Source organism: Pongo pygmaeus, chromosome 6, assembly GCF_028885625.2.
Source record: "Pongo pygmaeus isolate AG05252 chromosome 6, NHGRI_mPonPyg2-v2.0_pri, whole genome shotgun sequence".
NCBI classification, from domain to species: domain Eukaryota; kingdom Metazoa; phylum Chordata; class Mammalia; order Primates; family Hominidae; genus Pongo; species Pongo pygmaeus.
In genome coordinates this window covers 116,157,343-116,177,023 of record NC_072379.2, presented here as the reverse complement: position 1 = coordinate 116,177,023, position 19,681 = coordinate 116,157,343, and the positions used below count along the sequence as shown (strand labels likewise).

Below are 19,681 nucleotides of genomic sequence, written 5' to 3'. Positions count from 1 at the left end.
GATCTACATGTGAGGGCCCCTCATAGAGAGTCCAGAGGGTCCGTTGGCCAAGGCCTCAGATTAACAATCCTAGAGGTAAACTGACAAGACAGAAAGAAGAAAACACGCAAAACATACAACACTACACTTGTGTACAGTTATCAGACTATGCCAACTTAAAAATAGCATGAGTTAAATATTTTAGAAATCCTATAATTATCTTAAGCAGCACACAATTACATTGGGGATTATTGTGGGCATGTATGTGTTTTCATCACATCCATTTTTTGACATAACATTTAAAATAAGCCACAATTTTGTAACCTGGCATTTTTCAGTTTTTAATATACTGAAGGCCTGAAAAAATACAAAGAGCCCTGGTGTCTCTGAATGACTCTGCCAGTTGCAGGACATCATGCTAATCTCTGGGGACACCAAGACACAGTCCCTACTATCAAGGAGTTTATAGTTGGCATATAAAGAGAAACAAATATACAAATACCAATAATAGATAATAGAATATGATGAGGGCCACTCTAGCGATACAAATAGCCATGAGACTTAAAGACACCAAAGATCATCCAGTTAAGAATAAGATATGTCTTCAGGAGAAAATGTCATTGACAATGGATCTTGAAAGACAAGGGGCCACTGCACATATACACCATGGAATACTATGCAGCCATAAAAAAGGATGAGTTCATGTCCTTTGTAGGGACATGGATGAAGCTGGAAACCATCATTCCGAGCAAACTGTCACAAGGACAGAAAACCAAACACCACATGTTCTCATTCATAGGTGGGAATTGAACAATGAGAACACTTGGACACAGGATGGGGAACATCACACACCATGGCCTGTCATGGGGTTGGGGGAGGGGGGAGGGATAGCATTAGGAGATATACCTAATGTAAATGACGAGTTAATGGGCACACCAACATGACACATGTATACATATGTAACAAACCTGCACGTTGTGCACATGTACCCTAGTATTTAAAGTATAATAATAATAATAAATTAATTAATTTAATTAAACTAAATAAAAAGAAAGACAAGGGGCCTCTGACAGGCAGAGATGACTGAGAACGACATGAGTGGAAAGGGACATACTTTTGAAATAGCACTGTTTGCATGGTTTGTGAAAAGCAGAGGAAGGAGTAAATGTGGAAAATCAGATTGAGACCTTGTTCAGAGTCTGAAATGGCAGAAAAAGAAGTCCCACACCTACTATCATTGGCAAAAGGGAGTTAGTATGGAGTTTTGAGTAAGGAAATAACATCAACGTGTTGCATTTTAGAAAGAAAAAAGTAGAATAAATACACATGGTGGCCTAGTGGAAAAGGAAGACATTGTATGGACAATCAGTAAAGAGGCTATCACAGCAACCCTAGGCCTGAAGCTTCATCACTCTGCCTAACTGGAAGAATTTCCTTTTTGCTTAGTCCCGGGGATCCTTTCTTTGTTTTCTCCCCTACACCTATGTTCTAAGCTATAATAACTATAAGCTTGTATTCATTAGGTGACCTGAGGAAGTTCATTTTTGTCCAGTATTTGGAAATATTCCTTAGTATGACCAAGGGGAGTCCTCATACATAAACTTGCCTGACAGTTAAAAAGAGATTCTTAAAGACGAGGTAATCAATAAGCAAAGGAAAGAAGTAATTTCTAGTACTTGGAATAAGCAGTATGGGAATTTATCTTCCCAGGAATTACTCAATCTTTCTCCACTACTGTGCTTCCAGAACAATGCCATTATTCAAGCTGAAAAGGCAAAAATCCAGGTTGCCACCTGACTTTTGATTTAACAAAGGTTACATGCAAGCTGTTCTGAACTGTTGAATTACATAGTTTATCATATCATCTAATGTTTTGAAAAAGATGTTTTATTATTAATTAATTTTAAAGTTTCAAGAGAAAACATCCTAATATACTACTAAAACTATATTTAAACATTCCTGTAAGGTTTATTATTGAAAAAACAAAAACAAAACAAAACTCCATCACATCCCATTTGAGTTTCCTTCAATTATGTTTATAAGATACATTACTTGATTAATAAAACTGAAAACCATGCTTAACAACTCTGCATGTTGAAGGAAATGACCAAATGGCTATGTTAAGATGTCTATGGAAAATATTCACATAAACTTACCCATAATTGAATTAGAAAACCATAAAAGGAAAAAGTCTAATTAATTGAATTACCCAAAATAAAAGGGGACATTTTTTATCACTTCAAAATATAAAGAATATTCAGACTTTTCAAGTCTGAATTTATAATTGGTTTATAAACAATTAAAAATTCAAAGTACTAATTTCATTGGAGATTCATTAAACCAAATATATGTAAGAAATTAAAATTTATACTTAGATCAATTATTTTCAAAATAGCATAACTAAAGAGAAAACAAAATAGCTCACTTTGTAAATAGAGAAGTGTTTTAAATAGTTGAATAGAGGACGAGATACTTTTATAGTATTTTCTTCTCTCTTCCTTACCTGCCCTCTGCTGGTGAAAAGAGAAAAGTGAAAAGTAAAGAAGCTTCAAACAACATCCCGGAAAAGCACACACACTTTTATACAAAAAAAATTTAGTGTTATAAAATTTTTCATTATACCAGATTAATTTGCCATCATATTATCCCACCACTCTTCTTGGAAGCAATATTCATACATTAAATGTTGCCTGTGAGTTAGGATTGGAGTAAAAAAAATTAGGAGGCTTTGGAAATATTTCACTATTTTAACAAAGTTTAGGTAAATGATCATGCTAAAATAAGAGTACAAACATCTAACAGACATCTAAAAATATTATGAAAGATATTTTATGTCATTTCTTTTTTTTTTCTTTTTTGAAACGGAGTCTCACTCTTTGTTGCCCAGGCTGAAGTGCAGTGGTGTGATCTCGGCTCACTGCAACCTCTGCCTCCTGCGTTCAAGCGATTCTCCTGTCTCAGCCTCCCGAAGAGCTGGGATTACAGGTGCCCACCATGATGCCTGGCTAATTTTTGTATTTTTAGTAGAGATGGGGTTTCACCATGCTGGCCAGGCTGGTCTCGAACTCCTGACCTCAGGTGATCCACGCACCTTGGCCTCCCAAAGTGCTGGGATTACAGGCGTGAGCCACTGCACTCAGCCATTTTATGTCATTTCTATCTTTACATTCTTATTGACCAAATAAGCATGGACTAGATGTGAGTTCCATTAGCAGTAGTCATAATTGACTGAATGACCATGTCCAAAAGGGTCTAATGGATCACTGTGAGCCAAGATAGAAGTTAATAAGGATGGTCTATAGGGCTTTATCTTTAGTCCTCCCTGACCAACATTTTCACCAATGTTGAATATAAAATTAAGTAAATCCCAATCCATAAAGATTTCAACAGACTGGAAACTGAACAAATTGTACCAAAATAAAACAGGAATTACTACATAGGTTCAAAATTGGAACAAGCATGAGGTTTGTAGTGGTACCATTTGTGAAAGAGACTCTGATATTTCAGTTAATAGCAAACTCAAGAGTAAAGTGGGATGCAAATATCAAAAAATTGACAATAATTTATATCTTAGGTGCTTGATATGTGCCAAGCCTACATTGAGCAGTTCATATATGTTCTAAAACCCCAGTCTAAAACAAATTTGGATCAGTGATTGACTCATTTACTGCCCAGCTGTCATGCTAAAAAAGGGATGAGCTAGAATTCTTTTACTGGGGGAGAAGGATTAGGAAATGACTGTCTCTGCGTATTTTTCAGATTGTCCCAATACAAAACTTAATTTGTTAAGTGCAGCATAAGTTTCAGTATTTTTATATTGTGCTTATTATGAAAGTACAGACTCACCAATTACACAATATGGCAGCCCTACATTTTAGGTAACTGGAATTTTTAGACCCACCTAGGGCCAATTTTTCCTTCTAAAGTTAATTTTTTTGAAATTTAATATACATACAGAAAAGTATACAATTCATATATATATATGAGCTATATATGTATATATGTCATATATACATAGAGAGAGAGACAGATACATAGATATACATCTCAACAAACTTTTACAAAGTGAATATATCCAAGTAGCTACCACTAGATCAAGAAATAGAATATAAAATCAGCAAAACAGAAGCCTCCCTCCCGTCATCTTTCAATAATTATCTCCTCCCAAAAGAAACTATTCTGACTTCTACCACTATCAATTTGTTTTGCATGTTTTTGAATTTCAGGTAAGTGAAATTGCAGTATGTACTATCTAGTGTCTGGCTTCTGTCACTAAATTTGTGTTTGTGGGATTCGTTCATGTTATTGTATATAAAGGTAGTTATTTCCTTACTACATAGTGTTCCATTGTATGTGTATTCTTGATAAATATATCATCCTACTGTTAATGAATATTTGGATGGTTTTGTTTTTGCATTTTAAGGAATATGCAAGGAGGAAAAAATCTGTGTCATAGGATTTGCATATGTTCAATTTTAGTAAATATTTCCATCATTTTCCAAAGTGTTAGTACCAATTCATAATTTACAATCTACCAAGAGCATATGGGAGTTCTAGTTGTTCCACCTCTAAGACAATACTATGTATTACCAGGGATTTTGTTTTAATGTCAGTCATTGTGGTAAATAGAAGTATTTTGTAGTTTAAAATTATATTTTCTGATAATTAATAATTTTGAGTACATTTTCACATGTTTATTGGCCAACTGAATGTATTCATTTGTGAAGTACCAGTTCAATTCATCTGCTCATTTTTCTGTTATCTCGTATGTTACCTCTTATTGATTTTTAGGAGTTCTTCATATATTCTGGATATAAGTTCTTCATCAGACATAGTATATTGCAAATATCTTCTTTCTCTCTGTAAGTTGACTTTTCACTTATATTAATAGTATCATTTGATGAAAAGAAGTTCTTAATTTTAATGAAGTCTGATTTATTCATATTTTCCTTTATAGTTAAGTGCTTTTGTAGCCTGTTAGAAATCTATAAGCATCTTAAGAGCAAAATCTGAACTTTATTCTCTAGTATCTTGGCCTCTCTAGTCATGGCTACTAATCTTGAGCCATGATTAAGATTAAGAGGAAGAAAGTAGGAAATATTTGACAATGTCTTCAAATATTTGAAATGCTCATGGGGTGAAAACATTAGACTTGCTCTGCATAGTCTCATGAAAGGAATAAGACCCTAGGCTGGAAAGTAAAAGGATGAAGATATACTCTCAACATAAAACAGTATGTCTGGCTGTCCGCGGTGGCTCACGCCTCTAATCCCAGCACTTTGGGAGGCTGAGGCAGGCGGACCACGAGGTCAGGAGATGGAGACCATCCTAGCCAACATGGTGAAACCCTGTCTCTACAAAAAAAAAAAAAAAAAATTAGCTGGGCATGGTGGTGCATGCCTGCAATCCCAGCTATTAGGGAGGCTGAGGCAGGAGAATCGCTTGAACCAGGGAGTTGGAGGTTGCAGTGAACAAAGATGGTGCCACTGCACTCCAGCCTGGCGACAGGGCGAGACTCTGTCTCAAGAAAACAGACAAACAAACAAAAGCAGAATGTCTGAATAGTCCAATGATGAAATGAAATTGTGTTCTTCCTAACATTGGAAGTGTTAAAGTACAGATTAATGAACAGTTTGTTGGAGATTGAAAGTTTAACAGATAACTTTTAAGCTAATTCATCTGGCTTTAAAGATGTGACTACAGCATGTGATGTGGGACAGTATAGTTGCCTTACATGCCATTAGCTTAAGGATTGCTTGAGGCCAGGAATTCAAGACCAGCCTGGGCAAGATGGGAAGACCCTGGCTTTACAAACAAACAAACAAATTAATGAATTAATTAAAAACAAGTTAGGGTTGAAGTCTCATAATATCCTTATTTTTTCTTAATAGAATACATGAACCTATATAAACCCTTATTTACAACTATCTATATTTTCAATCTCCATGACTTCTACTTCTTAAATAATACAGTAATTCTCTTTACTTAAAATTTTCCTTTTGAAAATTTTTAAGGGAAGATCTCTATTTCTAATATTCCAGGATTTATCAAAAAAGATTCTATTTATCCTAAATATATCCTTCAAGGTTTAACTCCAATCATTTTGCCTTTCTACCTTCATCTATTCAGAAGAAAAATTCTGTATTTGTTAGTTCCTGCAACAGCAAAATCCTTCAATTCTGTTTACTCTAAAATTTCATTCCCTACATGTTCTTCTATAGCTTTATATATTTCTTTTTAAAATTCTTTGTGGGTACATAGTAAGTGTATATACTTATAGAGTACATTAGATATTTTGGTACAGGCATGGAATGTGTAATAATCATATTATGGAAAATAGGGTATCAATCCTCTCAAGCATTTATCCTTTGTGTTACAAACAATCCAATTATGCCCTTAGTTATTTTAAAATGTACAATTAAATTATTATTGACTATAGTCTCCCTGTTGTGCTAGCAAATGCTAGGTCTTATTCATTCTTTCTAATTTTTTTTTTGCACCCATTAACCATTGCCACCTTCCCACTTCCCAGCCTCTGGTAACCGCCATTCTATTCTCCATTTCCCTGAGTTCAATCGTTTTGATTTTTAGATCCCACAAATAAATGAGAATGTGATGTTTGTCTTTCTGTGCCTGACTTATTTCACTTAACATAATGACCTTTAGTTCCAACAATGTTGTCACAAATGACTGAATCTCATTTTTTATGGCTGAATAGTGCTCCATTGTGAATAAGTAACACAATTTCTTTATCCATTCATCTGTTGATGGACACTTAGGTTGCTTCCAAATCTTAGCTATTGTGAACAATGATGCAACAAATATAGGAGTGCAGCTATCTCTTTGATACACTAATTTCCTTTCTTTTGGGTAAATACCTACCAGTGAGATTGCTGGATCATATGTTAAAGTTTTTTGAGGAACCTCCAAACCATTCTCCATAGTGGTTTTACTAATTTTCATTCCAACTGATAGAATACAAGAGTTCCCTTTTCTCCACATCCTTGCCAGCATTTGTTACTGCCTGTCTTTTGGAAAAAAGCCATTTTAACTGGGGTGACATGATATCTCATTGTAATTTTTATTTGCATTTCACTGGTGATCAGTGATGCTGCGCACTTTTTCATATGCCTGTTTGCCGTTTGTATGTCTTCTTTTGAGAAATGTCTATTCAAATCTTTGCCCATTTTTAAATCAGAATAGATTTTTTCATATAGAGTTAAGCTCCATACATATTATGGTTATTAATTTTTTGTCAGATGAATAGTTTGTAAATATTTTCTCCCATTCTGTGGGTTATCTCATCTCTTCACTTTGTTGCTTCCTTTGCTCTGCAGAAGCCTTGTAACTTGATGTGATCCCATTTGTCCATTTTTGCTTTGGTTGCCTATGCTTGTGGGGTATTGCTCAAGAAATTTTTGACCAGACCAAACTCCTGGAGATTTTCCCCAGTGTTTTCTTGGAGTAGTTTCATAGTTTGAGGTCTTAGATTTAAGTATGTAATTTAAGTAATTTAAGTAAGTATTTAAGTATGTAATCCATTTTTATTTGATTAATTTAATTTAAGTAATTTAAGTATGTAATTTAAGTAATTTAAGTAAGTATTTAAGTATTTAAGTAATTAAGTATGTAATTTAAGTAATTTAAGTAAGTATTTAAGTATGTAATCCATTTTTATTTGATTCTTGTATATGGCAAGAGATAGGGGTCTAGTTTCATTCTTTTGCATATACTTATACAGTTTCCCAGTACCAATTATTGAATAGACTGTCTTTTCCCCAGTGTATGCTCCTGGAACCTTGTCAAAAATGAGTTCACTGTAGATGTGTGGATTTGTCTGTGAGTTCTCTTTTCTGGGTTTTCTGTTCCATTGGTCTATGTGTCTGTTTTTATGCCAGTATCATGCTGTTTTGGTTACTATAGCTCTGTTGAGTAATTTGAAGTCAGGTAATGTGATTCCTCCAGTTTTGTTCTGTTTGCTCAGGATAGCCTTGGCTATTTTGGGTCTTTTGTGATTCCACATCAATTTTAGGATTCTTCCAATCTGTAAACATGGAATATCTTTCCATTTTTTGGTGACTTGTTCAATTTCATCAGTGTTTTATAGTTTTCATTGTAGAGATCTTTAACTTCTCTGGTTAATTCCTAGGTACTTTTTTGTGGCTATTTTAAATGGGATTACTTTTTTGAATTCTTTTTCAGATTGTTCACTGATGACGTATAGAAATGCTATTGATTTTTGTATGCTGCAATTTTACTGAATTTATCAGTTCTAATAGTTTTTTGGTGGGGTCTTTAGGTTTTTCCAAATATAAGATCATATCCTCTACAAACAAGGATTATTTGACTTCTTCCTTTCCTATGTGGATGCCCTTACTTTCTTTCTTTTGCCTGATTGCTCTAAGACTTCCAGTACTATTTTGAATAACAGTGGTGAAAGTGGGCATCTTTGTCATGTTCCAGATCTAAGAGAAAAGGCTTTCAGTTTTTCTCCATTCAGTTTGACACTATCGGTCGGTCTGTTGTATGTGGCTTTTATTATGTTGAGGTATGTTCTTTCCATACCAAGATTTTTAGAGTTTTTGTAATAAAGGGATATTGAATTTTATCAAATGCTCTTTCAGCATCAATTGAAATGATCATATGCTTTTTGTCCTTTGTTCTGTTGATATGATGTATCACATTGATTGATTTGCCTATGTTGAACCATCTTTGCATCCCTGGGATAAATTCCACTTGGTCATGATGAGTGAGCTTTTAATATATCATTGAATTTGGTTGCTGGTTTATTGAGGATATTTGCAGCAATATTTGTAAGAGATATTAGCCTGTAGTTTTCTTTTTTGATGTGTTTCTGTCTGGTTTTGGTATCGGGGTAATACTGGCCTCACAGAATTAGTTTAGAAGTATTCTCTCTTTGTCCATTTTTTGGAGCAGTTTGAGTAGGATTGGTATTAGTTCTTCTTTAAATGTTTGGTAGCTTTCAGCAGTGATGCTATTGGGTCCCAGGATTTTCCTTACTGGGAGACTTCTCATTACGGCTTCCATCTCTTTACTTGTTATTGGTCTGTTCAGGTTTCGGATTTCTTCATGGCTCAATCTTGGTAGGCTGTATGTGTCTAGGAATTTATTCATTTCTTCCAGATTTTCCAATTTATTGGAACGTAGTTGCTCATAGTAGCCACTAATGATCATTAAATTTCTATGGTATCAGCTGTAATGTCTCTTATTTTATTTATTCATCTATTTTATTTATTTGGGTCCTCTATTTTTCTTAGTCTGGCTAAAGTTTTGTCAATTTTGTTTATCTTTTCAATAAACCAACTTTTGTTTCATTGATCTTTTGTATTGTTTTCTTTCAAATCCACTTATTTCTGCTCTGTTTCTTGTTATTTCTTTTCTTCTTCTAATTTTGAGTTTGGTTTGCTTTAGCTTTTCTAGTTCTCTAAGATGCATCATTGGGTTATTTATTTGAATTTTTATTCATTTTTGATGTAGGCACTTGTAGCTATAAATTTCCCTCTTAGTACTGCTTTTGCTGTATTCCATAGGTTTTGATATGTTGTGTTTTCATTATTATTTGTTTCTATAAATTTTTCAACTTCCTTAATTTCTTCACTGACCCACTGGGCATTCAGGAGCATATTGTTTAATTTCCAAGTGTCTATATAGTCCAAAATTCCTTTTATTATTTATTTCTAGTTTTATTCCATTGTGGTCAGAGAAGATGCTTGATATTACTTCCATTTTTTTCAATGTTTTAAGGCTTGCTTTGTGACCTAACATATGGTCTATTATTAAGAATGATCCATGTACTGAGGAGAAAAATGTATATTCTGCAGACATTGGATGAAATGTTCTGTAAATATCTATTAGATTCATTTGTTCTACAGTGCAAATTAAGTCCAATGTTTCTTTGTTGATTTTCTGTGTGGGAGATTTGTCCAATGCTGAAAGTGGGGTGTTGAAGTCTCTAGCTATTATTATATTGGGTTATATCTATCTCTCTCTTTAGCTCTAATAATATTTGCTTTATATATCTGGGTAATATGGTAGATTTCAGCAGCAATGCTATTAATATATATTGTAAATACATATGCACGTGTTAGGTGCATATATATTTACAATCATTATGTCCTCTTGCTGAATTAATCGCTTTATCATCATATAATGATCTTGTCTCTTCTTACAGTTTTTGTCTTGAAATCTATTTTTGTCTGATATAAGTATGGCTACTCCTGCTCTATTTTGGTTTCCATTGGTATGGAATATCTTTTTCCATTCTTTTATTTTCAGTCTATGTGTATCTTTATAGGTGAAGTGTGTTTCTTGTAGACAACAGATCATTGGGTCTTGTTTTTTTCAGCCACTCTATGTCTATTGATTGGAGAATTTAGTCCATTTACATTCAATGTTATTATTGATATGTTATTATTGATATTACCCTTGCAATTTCATTATTTGTTTTCTGGTTGTTTTACAGTCTTCTCTTCCTTCTTTCCTGCCTGTCTTCCTTTCAGTGAAGGTGATTTTCTCTAGTGGTATGCTTTAATTTCTTGCTTTTTATTTTTTGTGTATTGTTGTATGTTTTTCTATTTGAAGTTACCATAAGGCTTGCCAATACTATCTTATAGCCCGTTGTCCATTATTTTAAATTGATGACAACTTAACACTGATTGCATTAAAAAAACCCTGCCTTTTAACTTTTAGTTGTTTCTTTATGTCTTATTGTACTGTCTAGGCCTTGAAAAGTAGTTGTCATTATTAGTTTCCATTAGTTCATCATTTAATCTTTCTACAGAAGTCAAGAGAAGTTTACATACCACAATTATATGTCATACTATTCTTTGTGTTTCTGTGTGCTTGCTATTACCAGTGAGTTTTGTACCTTTAGGTGATTTCTTCTTGCTCATTAACATCCTTTTTTTCACAGAGTGAAGAACCCCCTTTAGCATTTCTTGTAGGACAGGTCTGGTGTTGATGATATCTCTCAGCTTGTGTTTGTCTGGGAAGGTCTTTATTTCTCCTTCATGCTTAAAGGATATTTTCGCTAGATATACTATTTAGGATAAAAGTTTTGTTCCTTCAGCACTTTAAATATGTTGTGCCATGCTCTCCTGGCCTATAAGATTTTCACTGAAAAGTCTGCTGCCAAACATATTGGAGCTCCATTATATGTAATTCACTTATTTTCTCTTGCTGCTTTTAGGATCCTTTTTCATCCTTTACCTTTGGGAGTTTGATTATTAAATGGCTTGAGCTAATCTTCTTTGGGTTAAATCTGCTTGGTATTCTATAACTTTATTGTACTTGAATGTTGATATGTTTCTCTAGGTTTCAGAAAATCTCTGATATCATCTAATTGAATAAACTTTCTACTTCTCTTTCTCTACCTCATCTTTAAGGCCATTAACTCTTAGATTTGCCCTTTTGAAGCTATTTTCTAGATCCTATAGGCATGCTTCTTTTTTTATATTCTATTTTTCTTTTGTCTCCTCTGACTGTGTATTTTCAAATAACCTGTCTTCAGGCTCACTCATTCTTTCTTCTGCTTGATCCTTTTTGCTATTAAGAGACTCTGATGCATTCTTCAGCATGTCGATTGTATTTTTCAACTCTAAATTTTCTTGATTCTTTTTAATTATTTCAATCTCTTTTTAAATTTATCTGATACAATTCTGAATTCCTTCTCTGTGCTATCTTGAATTTCTTTGAGTTTCCTCTAAACAGCCCTTTTGAATTGTCTCAAAGGTTACATGTCTGCTTCTAGGCACTAGGATTGGTCCCTAGTGCCTTATTTAGTTCATTTGGTGAGGTCATGTTTTCTAGGATGTTGTTGATGCTTACAGATGTTTATATATGTTTCCTGGATGTTGTTTATAGATGTTTCCTGGATGTTGCTGATGCTTATAGATGCATAAATAAGGCACTAGAATTGGTTTCTAGTGTCTTATTTAGTTCATTTGGTGAGGTCATGTTTTCCTGGATGTTGTTGATGCTTATAGATGTTTGTCAGCATTTGGGTATTGAAGAGTTAGGTATATTTATTGCAGTCCTCATTGTCTGGGCTTGTTTATGCCTGTCGTTGTGAAGGCTTTCCAGGTATTTTGAGGGAATTGGGCCCAAAGCCCAATAATGCTGTGGTTTTTGCAGACTCATAGAGGTACCACCTTGGTGGTCTTGGATAAGATCTGGAAGAAGTGTCTGGATTACCAGGCAGAGACTCTTAGTCTTTTCCCTTTCTCCCAAACAAATGGAATATCTCTCTCTGTGCTGAGCCACCTGGAACTGGGAATGTGGTGATATAAGCATCCCTGTGGCCACCACCACTGGGACTGTGTGGGGTCAGATGAAGCCAGCACAGCCGTTCATCCTTGCCTAAGGCCTTTCCCTTCAGAGTGGTGAGTTCTCCCAGGCTGTGGGCAAGTCCAGAGATGCTGTCTGGGAGCTAGGGATTGCAGTCAAAAAACCTTGGCAATTTACCTGATGTTCTATTGTACTGTGGCTAAGCTGGCACTCAAACCATAATACAAAGTTCTTCCCACCTTTCTCTCCTCTCTCTATAGACAGAGGAGACTCTCCCTGTGGCCACTAGCACCATCGGTCCCCAGGGGGTTCTGGCCAGGCCACTGTGATGTTTAAAGCCCAAGGACTCTTCCACCCAGCTTGTGGTGAATGTTGCCAGGTCTGGGACTTCTCCTTCAGGTCAGCAAGCTCCTCCTCTGACCCAGGGGAGGTCTATAAATGCTGCCCAAGAGCCTAGGCCTGGACTCAGGGACCCCTGCTTGTTGCTTTGCCCCCGCTGTGACTGAGCTGTTGCCTAGGGTGCAAAACAAAGTCCCCTTTACCTTCCCCATCTGCTTTTCTCAAACAGAAAGAGTCTTTCACCATTCCCACCACAGTCAAGAATGTGTTGAGTCACACAGCCAGCACGTCTCACAGCCCAAGGCCCATGGCATTCTCCCAGGTTATCACTGGTGGTTACTCAGGGCCCAAGGGCTCTTTAGCCAGCAGGTGATGAATCCTACCAGGACTGGTCCTTCCCTTCAAGGCAGCAATTCCCTTGAAATATCAAGAAATATCATCCAGGAGTTAGGGCCTGGAATGGGGTGCCTCACAACTCTCCCTGGTGCCCTATCCTACTGTGGTGGAGCTGGTATCCAAGATGCAAAACAAAGTCCCTTTTACTCTTTGCTCTCCTCTCCTCTAAGCAGAAGGAAGGAGTCACTTTTGTTGCTGTGAGCTGTGCGGCCTGGGGTTAGGGAAGGGATGGCTCAAGCACTCCCTTAACTGCACCAGCTGGTGTCTTCCTAGGTCAGGTGCCACCCTAGTTCACTGGTTCTAAGCCCAGCCTAGCACTAGGAGTTGCCTAGGAATTGTAGTCCTGTGCCCTAGACAGCCTTTCTAGTATACCTAGACCCCAGGGCACTTAAGCCCACAGTGGCAAGGCTTGCCAAGAAACTCACATTCCAAAAGCTGGGATGGTGATTCGCCTCTGGCTAGGGCTGGTCCAAATGCTCCCTCCCTGTGCGGGCACTGGCTGAGCCCAGCATGGCTTTATTCTCTGCTGTGACAGGGCACCACTGAGTTCAAGGTAAAGTTCCCCATTCGCCTTGCTCTTCCCTCCCCAAAGTGCACAAATTCTCTCCCTGCACCACACTGGCTTCTGCTGGGGGACGAGGGGGGGGTGGCATCGGCAATTCAAGACTGCCTTCCTCAATGTCTCTTTCCACAATACGAAGTAAAAATCAGGTACTGTGATTGCTCACCTGATTTTCGGTTCTTGTGATGGTGCTTTTCTGTGTGAAGACAGTTGTTAAAATTCGGTATTCCAGTGAGGGGGACGAACGGCACAGGCTTCTATTCTACCATCTTCCTCTGCCCTCATATAGTTTTTGATGTTCAGGATTGGCAACTGAACAGTAGAGATAAACAGACCTAGTTTAAATCCCATCTCTACCACTTACTAAAATATGTTATTTAAACTTTCTAGGGCAAAGTGTTCTCATCTATAAATTGGAGATAATAATATTATCTACTCTATTCGCTGTTGTGAGGATTAAATGAGATATTGGCCATAAAATATTTAACATAGTGCACGGCTGATAGTATATACTTACTTTTTAAAGAAAACATATAAGCCAGGCACGGTGGCTCACATCTGTAATTCCTGTGCTGTGAAAAGCTGAGGCAGGAGGATCGCCTAAACCTAGGAGTTTAAGGTTACAGTGAGCTACAAGAGTGCCACTGCACTACTATAGCTTGGCCAACAGAGCAAGATCTTGTCTACAAAAGGAAAGATAAAAGAAAACATACATACAATGGAATATTATTCAGCCATAAAAAGGAATCAGGTTCTGATACATGCTACAATATGGATGAACCTTGAAAACATGCTAAGTGACACAGATCAGACATGAAAGGATGAATATTATATGATTCCACCTATAGGAGTACCTACAACAGGCAAATTCATAGAGACAGAGAGAGTAGAGGTTACCAGGGGATGAGGGGTAAAGGGGAATGGGGAGTTTCTGTTCAATAGATACAAAGTTTCTGTTTGGCATGATGAAAAAGTTCTGGAAATGGATGACACTGATGGCTGTACAATATTGTGAATATACTTAATACCACTGAAATATATTTAATGCCACTAGAATTGTTATAATGGTAAATTTTATGTTATGTATATTTCACTACAATAAAGATAAAATTAAAAATGTTTTAAATGTGCCATCAATACCTAATTTATTGAGAGTTTTTAGCATGAAGCGTTGTTGAATTTTGTCAAAGGCCTTTTCTGCATCTATTGAGATAATCATGTGGTTTTTGTCTTTGGTTCTGTTTATATGCTGGATTACACTTATTGATTTGCATATATTGAACCAGCCTTGCATCCCAGGAATGAAGCCCACTTGATCATGGTGGATAAGCTTTTTGATATGCTGCTGGATTCTGTTTGCCAGTATTTTATTGAGGATTTTTGCATCAATGTTCATCAAGGATATTGATCTAAAATTCTCTTTTTTGGTTGTGTCTCTGCCCGGTTTTGGTATCAGGATGATGCTGGCCTCATAAAATGAGTTAGGGAGGATTCCCTCTTTTTCTATTGATTGGAATAGTTTCAGAAGGAATGGTACCAGTTCCTCCTTGTACCTCTGGTAGAATTCGGCTGTGAATCCATCTGGTTCTGGACTCTTTTTGGTTGGTAAGCTATTGATTATTGCCACAATTTCAGAGCCTGTTATTGGTCTATTCAGAGATTCAACTTCTTCCTGGTTTAGTCTTCGGAGGGTGTACGTGTCGAGGAATTTATCCATATCTTCTAGATTTTCTAGTTTATTTGCATAGAGGTGTTTGTAGTATTCTCTGATGGTAGGTTGTATTTCTGCGGAATCGGTGGTGATATCCCCTTTTTCATTTTTTATTGCGTCTATTTGGTTCTTCTCCCTTTTCTTCTTTATTAGTCTTGCTAGCAGTCTATCAATTTTGTTGATCCTTTCAAAAAACCAGCTCCTGCATTCATTGATTTTTTGAAGGGTTTCTTGTGTCCCTATTTCCTTCAGTTCTGCTCTGATTTTAGTTATTTCTTGCCTTCTGCTAGCTTTTGAATGTGTTTGCTCTTGCTTTTCTAGTTCTTTTAATTGTGATGTTAGGGTGTCAATTTTGGATCTTTCCTGCTTTGTCTTGTGGGCATTTAGTGCTATAAATTTCCCTCTACACACTGCTTTGAATGTGTCCCAGAGATTCTGGTATGTTGTGTCTCTGTTCTCATTGGTTTCAAAGAACATCTTTATTTCTGCCTTCATTTCGTTATGTACCCAGTAGTCATTCAGGAGCAGGTTGCTCAGTTTCCATGTAGTTCAGTGGTTTTGAGTGAGTTTCTTAATCCTGAGTTCTAGTTTGATTGCACTGTGGTCTGAGAGACAGTTTGTTATAATTTCTGTTCTTTTACATTTGCTGAGGAGAGCTTTATTTCCAACTATGTGGTCAATTTTGGAATAGGTGTGGTGTGGTGCTGAAAAAAATGTATATTCTGTTGATTTGGGGTGGAGAGTTCTGTAGACGTCTATTAGGTCCGCTTGGTGCATAATGAGAGCTATTTATGACAAACCCACAGCCAATATCATACTGAATGAGAAAAAACTGGGAGCATTCCCTTTGAAAACTGGCACAAGACAGGGATGTCCTCTCTCACCACTCCTATTCAACATAGTGTTGGAAGTTCTGGCCAGGGCAATTAGGCAGGAGAAGGAAATAAAGGGTATTCAACTAGGAAAACAGGAAGTCAAATTGTCCCTGTTTGCAGATTACATGATTGTATATCTAGAAAACCCCATTGTCTCAGCCCAAAATCTCCTTAAGCTGATAAGCAACTTCAGCAAAGTCTCAGGATACAAAATCAATGTACAAAAATCACGAGCATTCTTATACACCAATAACAGACAAACAGAGAGCCAAATCATGAGTGAACTCCCATTCACAATTGCTTCAAAGAGAATAAAATACCTAGGAATCCAACTTACAAGAGACGTGAAGGACCTCTTCAAGGAGAACTACAAACCACTGCTCAAGGAAATAAAAGAGGATACAAACAAATGGAAGAACATTCCATGCTCATGGGTAGGAAGAATCAATATCGTGAAAATGGCCATACTGCCCAAGGTAATTGATAGATTCAATGCCATCCCTATCAAGCTACCAATGACTTTCTTCACAGAATTGGAAAAAACTACTTTAAAGTTCATATGGAACCAAAAAAGAGCCTGCATCGCCAAGTCAATCCTAAGCCAAAAGAACAAAGCTGGAGGCATCATGCTACCTGACTTCAAACTATACTACAAGGCTACAGTAACCAAAACAGCATGGTACTGGTACCAAAACAGAGATATAGATCAATGGAACAGAACAGAGCCCTCAGAAATAATGCCACATATCTACAACTATCTGATCTTTGACAAACCTGACAAAAACAAGCAATGGGGAAAGGATTCCCTATTTAATAAATGGTGCTGGGAAAACTGGCTAGCCATATGTAGAAAGATGAAACTGGATCCCTTCCTTACACCTTATACAAAAATTAATTCAAGATGGATTAAAGACTTAAACGTTAGACCTAAAACCATAAAAACCCTAGAAGAAAACCTAGGCAATACCATTCAGGACATAGGCATGGGCAAGGACTTCATGTCTAAAACACCAAAAGCAATGGCAACAAAAGCCAAAATTGACAAATGAGATCTAATTAAACTAAAGAGCTTCTGCACAGCAAAAGAAACTACCATCAGAGTGAACAGGCAACCTACAAAATGGGAGAAAATGTTTGCAACCTACTCATCTGACAAAGGGCTAATATCCAGAATCTACAATGAACTCAAACAAATTTACAAGAAAAAACCAAACAACCCCATCAAAAAGTGGGTGAAGGACATGAACAGACACTTCTCAAAAGAAGACATTTATGCAGCCAAAAGACACATGAAAAAATGCTCATCATCACTGGCCATCAGAGAAATGCAAATCAAAACCACAATGAGATACCATCTCACACCAGTTACAATGGCAATCATTCAAAAGTCAGGAAACAACAGGTGCTGGAGAGGATGTGGAGAAATAGGAACACTTTTACACTGTTGGTGGGACTGTAAACTAGTTCAACCATTGTGGAAGTCAGTGTGGCGATTCCTCAGGGATCTAGAACTAGAAATACCATTTGACCCAGCCATCCCATTACTGGGTATATACCCAAAGGACTATAAATCATGCTGCTATAAAGACACATGCACATGTATGTTTATTGCAGCACTATTCACAATAGCAAAGACTTGGAACCAACCCAAATGTCCAACAATGATAGACTGGATTAAGAAAATGTGGCACATATACACCATGGAATACTATGCAGCCATAAAAAATGATGAGTTCATGTCCTTTGTAGGGACATGGATGAAATTGGAAATCATCATTCTCAGTAAACTATCACAAGAACAAAAAACCAAACACCGCATATTCTCACTCATAGGTGGGAAATGAACAATGAGAACACATGGACACAGGAAGGGGAATATCACACTCTGGGGACTGTTGTGGGGTGGGGGGAGGGGGGAGGGATAGCATTAGGACATATACCTAATGCTAAATGACGAGTGAATGGGTGCAGTATACCAGCATGGCACATGTATACATATGTAACTAACCTGCACATTATGCACATGTACCCTAAAACTTAAAGTATAATAATAATAAAATAAAAAAATAAAAATAAAAAAATAAAATAAAACTTGATTATGAAAAAAAAATATTTTAAATGTGAACCATCATTTTTAACTTCCAAAAATCTGTAGGGAAGGTCTACACTCTCATAAGATCATGTCCCCACAATTATAATTTGTATTATTTCTAGTCATACACCTTATCTTATACTTAGCCATACGAAAGTTCAACTCTCTTCTTTCTGTTCTCTCTCCTGGCATCTCAGACTTTTAAAACCTCTTTGTTAATTTTTTTTACATATAAAAATCACTTGTTTAACACAATTGTGAACTCAGAGATTTAATATAAGTGCTCGATCTGTAAACATTTTAGATTAATGTCAGTACCTCTTACTGAGGAAGCCAACTACCAGTTTTCTTTTTTAAAAAGCAACTGTTCCAATTCTTCATTCCTGGTTTCTTAGTCAATTTCTAGATAAAATAAAGCATTTCCTCCAATCTTACAGTGTATCTTTTTAAGACACAGTTTGCAGGAGATGTGTGTGTGCTAGGATGTGTGTGGGGATGATAGGGCACAGCAGGGAAAAAGGGAGACTTTGTCAAAGGTAGTTTTTCTAATGTTAATAAGTTACATCTAATTGTTCCTCTTTTTTTTTCAAATAGCTATTTATCATTTTATTAAACCAAACCTGATCGGTTGGCATGATTTCCCATTACGTAAATCATACTGTTCACCTCCAAATAGACTGTGTTTGTTTAAATGTTCAACAATTATATCATTCATTACAAATTCTATCCGCTTCCCCGACCTTGAAGTAAAAATGGGCAATCTGTAATCAACAAGGACCTCCACTGGAATGCCTTGTGTGGATTGATTACACAGAAGTTATTTGTAATGATAAGATATACATTTCAGTCAGCCAATGGTAGAATATTAATGTGTGCTTGGAAAAATAATTTGTGAATATCATCTTGCTAAATAATTTTATTTCTTAATCTTCTTTTGTGTTTCCAATTTCTACCCAGACATTTTATAGTACATTCTTATTACTGTAGAGTATATATTTTTAATCCTGGATGTACATGTAATTTGTTTCACAAAAACTACATATTACTTCCAGTACTTAAAGAGCTCCTGAGAAGCTAGAGGTAAAACCCATAATACTCTGGAATAGAGAAAATACATGCTCTTTCATGGAACCTAGTATTCTGTTATCAAACAGTATTCAAATTTTCTAATTTTGCAATTTTTACTATCAGAAAAAAATGTGAAGCATTAAACTTAATTCTATCCAAAGACATACAATCTAAAATTTCCACTAGAAATCCTTGGGCCAGAAGTTCACAAGACTGATTACAAATATTTATCTATGTTCAACTTCAGAATACTGTCCATGAAAAGAATAGAGTGTAAGAACAACCGAACCTGATCACAAGATGCATTCATCATACAGATTTACTGTATTGTACTATCAATTTACGTGAGCAAT

General features: G+C 36.2%; 1 long non-coding RNA gene across 2 annotated transcripts in view; it reads right to left on the bottom strand.

The window, feature by feature from the left end:
- LOC129040732 (uncharacterized) overlaps positions 1 to 19,681 on the bottom strand; it is a 55,080-nt gene that overhangs the window by 13,304 nt on the left and 22,095 nt on the right. The window contains exons 5-6 of one of the 2 annotated variants that reach the window (XR_008503718.2): positions 14,100 to 14,188; positions 13,749 to 13,894 (exon numbers count right to left, since the gene is read on the bottom strand). This is a non-coding gene — a long non-coding RNA (uncharacterized LOC129040732). The remainder of the gene's footprint in view (positions 1 to 13,748; positions 13,895 to 14,099; positions 14,189 to 19,681) is intronic. The other variant, XR_010126975.1, reaches the window with a different exon arrangement.